Source organism: Epinephelus fuscoguttatus, linkage group LG5 (assembly GCF_011397635.1).
Source record: "Epinephelus fuscoguttatus linkage group LG5, E.fuscoguttatus.final_Chr_v1".
Taxonomy (NCBI): domain Eukaryota; kingdom Metazoa; phylum Chordata; class Actinopteri; order Perciformes; family Serranidae; genus Epinephelus; species Epinephelus fuscoguttatus.
In genome coordinates this window covers 16,932,817-16,938,816 of record NC_064756.1, presented here as the reverse complement: position 1 = coordinate 16,938,816, position 6,000 = coordinate 16,932,817, and the positions used below count along the sequence as shown (strand labels likewise).

At 40.7% G+C, this 6,000-nt stretch overlaps 1 protein-coding gene and 1 pseudogene across 2 annotated transcripts in view; both read right to left on the bottom strand.

Moving 5' to 3' along the window:
• Positions 1-6,000, bottom strand: part of LOC125889375 (arp2/3 complex-activating protein rickA-like) — a 108,114-nt gene that overhangs the window by 5,049 nt on the left and 97,065 nt on the right. The gene's annotated exons all lie outside the window — the stretch shown is intronic.
• LOC125889400 (60S ribosomal protein L6-like) lies at positions 3,314-5,058 on the bottom strand (annotated as a pseudogene).

The following is a 6,000-nucleotide window of genomic DNA, read 5'->3' as shown; positions in this document are numbered from 1 at the left end:
CTGTCTTTCTAAAACATATGTTGCTGCAACATGACACATACCCAGCAGCAGCAAGAGATGGATGAACTGTGCCATGGCTTCTGAAACCAAAGAAAAAAGTTTACAGATTAAGGAGAGAAGTGCACAGCACACCATGGATCCAGATTTAGCTCATCTATTCATGGGAATATAATTTGCATATTTCAACTTGCAGCAACATTAGTTGGGACCGTAATATGCAATATGTTGAAGTAAAAATATTTAAGAGTCTTGATTTTTCTTGATTTCTAATGTGACAAACATGCACCTAATGTGTAATAACACACTAATTAATCTATAATTTCCATGCACAACTTTTCTACATCAAAATAAAAATATCTAAGTCTAAATATATCTACTTGTATTAAGTCGTTCTACATGATGAAACACCAAAATGACAGTATCCATCTGATGTTAATGCTGTATGAATTCATCAAAAACTTACCCAATAAATGAAGACTTGTGGCTCTGTAAAATGTGTTAGGAGGGTGGGTAGGGAAATGTGAACCGGAGTCTTCACTGTGCATCACTTTATAGAGCTGTTTACCTCCTCCGCCTTTTGGCCAAAGAAACACACCCACACCAGAGTGCTCATTTGTTTATAGGGGATTGAGAGTGACTTTTAATTTTGGGGGGAGGTTATGTTAAGTCTAAAGACCAGTGGCGTGCACAGACTTTTTGAAGGGCAGGGGCGAAAAGAAAAAAAAGGGCACATACAGCGTGTTCTCGCCACTGAAGAGGGCACTAAGTTCTGCGTGTTTTCGAGGGCACTTTAGACATGTTTATATGTTATACAAATGGCACATTATATAGCCTTAAAACAGACTAACTAAACAGACTACTCAAGTTAGTTTGTAGTTAGGATCAGCATCCATGAGAACTGTATAGATTCAACGTTGGACTGTGAAGAACACACAGAGACATGCATGTATGAAGGAAATAAATCCCTGGGGGGGTCTGGGGCTCCTCCCCCAGAACATTTTCAATTAAGTAGATGCCATTTCCTGTATTCTAGTGCATTTTAACACCATAGTAGCTCCAGATTGGCTCCAGAGAGGGCACTTTAGCGTGTGCTTTGGCTCCCAGGAGGGCACTTTAGCGTGCATTTTTCAACAATTGGGCCACGAAGGGGGGCAACTGCCCCCGCTGCGTATTTAAGTGACCTTTATCAGATTTGATGATTTAGTCACAGAATTTCCCAAAAAGTGTTTTTCTTTCACAAATGTGGGAATGAAATTGCGTTAAAATGTACAAAATAGTTAAATTTATCTTGCCTGGCCGGGCAGCTCTCTGGGTGCTCAGCACCCCTAACCCTCTGATCCTAGAATCGCCCCTGTTGTGAATGCTGGGTGTCTCCTGATGGTGGTTGGTGGTGTCAGACAGCATTTTGACCAGAATGAGACTGTGACAGCAGTTTAACTGCTGGAAGATGGTGAAGGGGTTCAGGTGGTAGCTCATCAGTTTGATGTGTCTCCAAGTGTGCTGAGCCGACTATGGAGACGTTACTGACAGACTGAGCAGTACAGCATGAGACAAGGACAAGGTTGTTTGACAACACCCACACAAGACCGTTATCTCATCACCTTGTCTCATCCTCAGGTGTACAGCTCAGTCCTTATAACACAATAAATCAGCAAAATGTACATTTTGACTTTGATGTTAAAACCTACAATATTTTTGAGGCTTTGGATGCACACAAATCAACATTACAGACACTTATGTGTTAACCTTTTGGTTTGTCTGTGTGTTGTTTCTGTCTGACGTTCTTTGGAAACATGTTTCTTCCACTGTATTCAGTGTTTGCAACAGGATCTACCCATATTAAAATAAATGATAGAGGCCTCTGTGTCCATCCAAAAGCTAAAAACACCAGTTCCCTGTTTCCACGAACTTCATGCAAATCCAAGTTCAGAAACCTAACAGTGAGGAGGTTTTTTTCAGTCCTACAGGATGCAAATATCTGCTCTCTGGGTGATGCTTTTTAGTTATCAGGAAGTGTAGAAGCAAAAAAGTCAAGGTCCCGAGCCGTGCCAGAAAGCTCGCGACCTCGCTCTTCTCCTCTCAAACGGACTTTCTTTGTCTTCCATTAGATATCAAAAACTCAAATACTCAGAGGTCAAAAAATCACTGGAGACACGTAGAATCAGATGCAACTGAGTTTAATGTGCTCGCAGGCAACAAACACATCACAACCCAATGAGTCAAGCTCCGGAGCGAGACTGAAGTTTCTTTATTTGCGCTCGCTCTTTTATCGTAGAATTTCTGCTGAGTCATCTCTTTTCCTTAAACTTTTCCACTGGGCGCTGATCATAAAGGTGTCACATTTCTGCTGAGTTTTAGTCCTTCCCACCATATTGGTGTCACATTTCTGCTGACTCAGCACTTTTTAGTCCTTCCCCCTCTAGTGGCAGGCCTTTTTGCCTTTGTTCAGACACGTCTGGACATGCCCAGACATGCCCAGGCATGTCCTAATGGTGTAATCTTTTTCTCCCGGCCTACTACTACTGTCTACTATCACACTTCCAGGCAATATATGGTATGGTATGTGTGTGTTTTCAATATATGAATACGCAAACTTGTGTAAAAGTGCTTTGCCATACATGGATACATAAAACATGGTTACATGAACTCCAACCTTAATCAACTTATGCAAAATGAAACATTTACCTGATTAGTGGTTAAATCTTACACTACAGAAGGAAATGTAAATGTTGGCTTATGTGAGCAGCGTACATGAGAAAATGCTCTTTTTGTTGAAGGTGCTAGTTGTACAGGAAAGCTGCTGAGGTCACAGTCTTGTTGACATTAAAGTCTTTTTAAAGAGAGACCTGGTCAAGAAGGCAGCATTAAATATATTAAAAACTATAAATTAGACGCAAAAAAACGAAATGTTTTCAATGTGTTATTTAAAAGACAAATCCATTTACCACTTAAACTGAATAACTGCCACCATTTGACTTTGGCCAGTGCAGAGTCAATGAGCTGGTTAACACAATGGACCTGAAGTATGATTCAGTAATGAAGTGTAATGTATTGACAAAATTATACAAGAGTAAACAGGACGACATAAGATTGCAGATTACAAGCAACCACTTGGACAGCTGTATTACGATAATAACTTCAGAGCTGTCATGATGCAAATGACCGATTTCACATGCACTCACGCTGCGCCGCTGTTTCTCACGCTGTCACAAATAATACTGACTGACATTCTGCTCCAGAAGCTTAGCTTGCTATTTGTTGCAGGGGGACAGCGTCGTGGTAATTTGCTCCAAATCCTGCCCTGCCTCTGGGTTTATTTGTAGAGCAGGAGCTGAGCATCAACAGCTTTCTGGTCCTCCTTCCTTCTCTTTCTCAGTGTCAAAGATCTCTTCCTCCTGGTGACGGGGCCTCCTCAGCTTCTTCTTCTTCTTCTTGAAGTAGGCATCTTTCAGATTTTTGGGGCTCTTCATGCCAGAGATGTCAATTTTGGTGTTAGTGGCAATGCAGAACTTCTGGCGAGCCCTGCGCAGGGGTACAAGAGGTCCAGTGACGAGCAGGGGACCACTTGAGAGCTGCTTCAGGAACACCACGCGCTTTCCACGGTGGCGACCAGTAAGCAGAATGAGGACAGTTTCTGGGGTGATGGAGCTGCGCAGCTTCCTCTTGTGCTGACTGAAAGGCTTCTTCCTGTGACTCTTCAGCTTACAGGGAACATCCTCTGTGGGGTAGCAGCGAGGCATTTTGCGTAGCTTGACAACACAAGAGCCTCCATTCTTGTCTCCTCCAACTGTCTTGACAACAGTTGCCCGGGGCTTTGCATTCAGCTTTTTCTCCACCTTGGTCTCAGTGGTCTTGGTGGCAATACTCACTCTGCATCCCTCAGACTAACCTATTACCACCCCGTGATTTTGTTTTGATGCTGGAGACTTCACTTACTAGATAGCGGTAATGCACTTGACTTAAAGCTGCCAATAACTACCAACATTTTGTGATGGATGACTTAAAACCCTGAGGTCTGCACATACTACTGATGCACACTAACACTGTAATTGTGTATATGGTATACTATGATATAGTAAGAACTACTTTATGTAATTTGATGCCATTGTTATGGTCAGGGACCAATATGTATTAAATTATTTTAGTTAACATGCATGCTTTAAATTTAAGTTAAATATTTCCTACAGTGGCAGAGACGCATGCTGTGAATTTCAGTTAAATATGGCCTGCACTGACAGAGGAATTTGTGGGGTTTTTTTTATTCAGTTTAAATTGATTTGGCCTCTTATGTTGTTTGTGCTGTATACTGTGTGTATACAAGCTTGCAGGGAGGCTACTGCATCCATTCATTTGTCTGTTCATTTGTTGTGTATGGATTTGTCCTGCATTTTTTTCAGTGTGCAGACATGTGGGGTGTATCATATACAGACCTTTGAATGTGTATTTATTCTTGTGTTGTATAATATGCTTTGATGCCATGCTTTCTATCTTGCAGAGTCACTGTGTTACTTCAGTTTTGAAAGGAGCTGATGGTTTACTTGCTTTGATTTATCTTTATTCAATAAGGGAACATCATGTTACTCTTTGATGTGTATTTATATTTATATGGGATGTGTTCTTTATATATAGTCTATGGGAAACTGTAAATTATCTAATGATTGCAAAATCATCTAAAATCATCATTTATCTAAAATGATTGCAATTAATGATCACAAATGTTTAAATAATGACAGTGGGTCTGGTTGAATGTGATAATAATGTGCAGTGGGCAGTGGAAGAACTATTGGTTTCCGTTTGTGGTGACTGCTGACTGAGATAAGGGATGAGATTAAATAGATCCTGGAATTTAGCCTGGTCTGGAGCAGGCTAGCTCCACAGATTAAATCTCCATGGTAACTTATGTCATAACATATCCCGCTTTCCACTATCCTGCTTTTGTGCAGCCGGATCACGGATAACTTGAGCCAGGATAACCAAGATATCCCGGCCTAATCCCTTATCGTAGTTTTGAGCAATAGGCCCCTGGCCCTTAACCTGTCCTGCACCGTGCTCAGTCATGTCACTGTGGGCGAGGGAGGTGGGACGAGTTATCTGTGCGCATCTCAGGTAGGTAGCGGTTGTGACTGATAGACAACAAGAGGTCATAATTTCTCAAATTATTGGGTTATCATCATGAAAAGACCGTTCAAGCCCTCAGGTGCGACATACAGAAAGCGGAAAAAGGAGGAGGCGGAGGTCCCAGTATCGAAGTATGTCGTCTTTTATAACATTAAAAAATGCCGTTTGACTTTTCATTTGTACGAGCTAGCAGCTTGCGAAGCTGAAATAAAGCAAAGTTGCCTAATAATGCTACTGTAGATAACGATGTGATCGATGCCAAGGATTGAGTTAAGATGCTGAGCTGGTTTATTGTTGTTTTTATCTGGTGATCTACTGGCTGCTTAGTGCTCCTCCTCTTGCTGAGCACATTAGATATTGTGCTGAAAGTGGTTAATAAATAGGAACAACTGTAAAACTAATGTGTAACTATCTAACTGTAGTGCAACCTCTTTTATTGTAGTAATGCATAAACACAACTAGATAATAATTTATGTTATGTTGAACACATAGTCTGTCTGCTGCAGCTACATGTTTTGCTTGTACTGTACAGTAATAGGTAGTAAATCTACTCTACATCTGTCTAGATGCACTGAGAAAATATTTGAACAAGAAGCTCCTAGAAGCTGCTGCAGAGGGGCCTTCTGACATCTCCTCCACTCTCTGAAGAATGTAAGTTTAGCCAATTATTTGTGGTCTCTGATACACTGCTATGTTGTCATTTTTATCATTATTTTTGTTGTTGTTATTAATATTATTATTATTATAATGTTATTATTATTACTATTGAATGTTCCAGTTTAACCTTGTTACTTATTACAGTAAATGTAGGTCAAATGAGATAAAGTTTATTTGTACAGTGCCTACTTTATATGAAGTAGAATGACACAACAGACTTAAAGC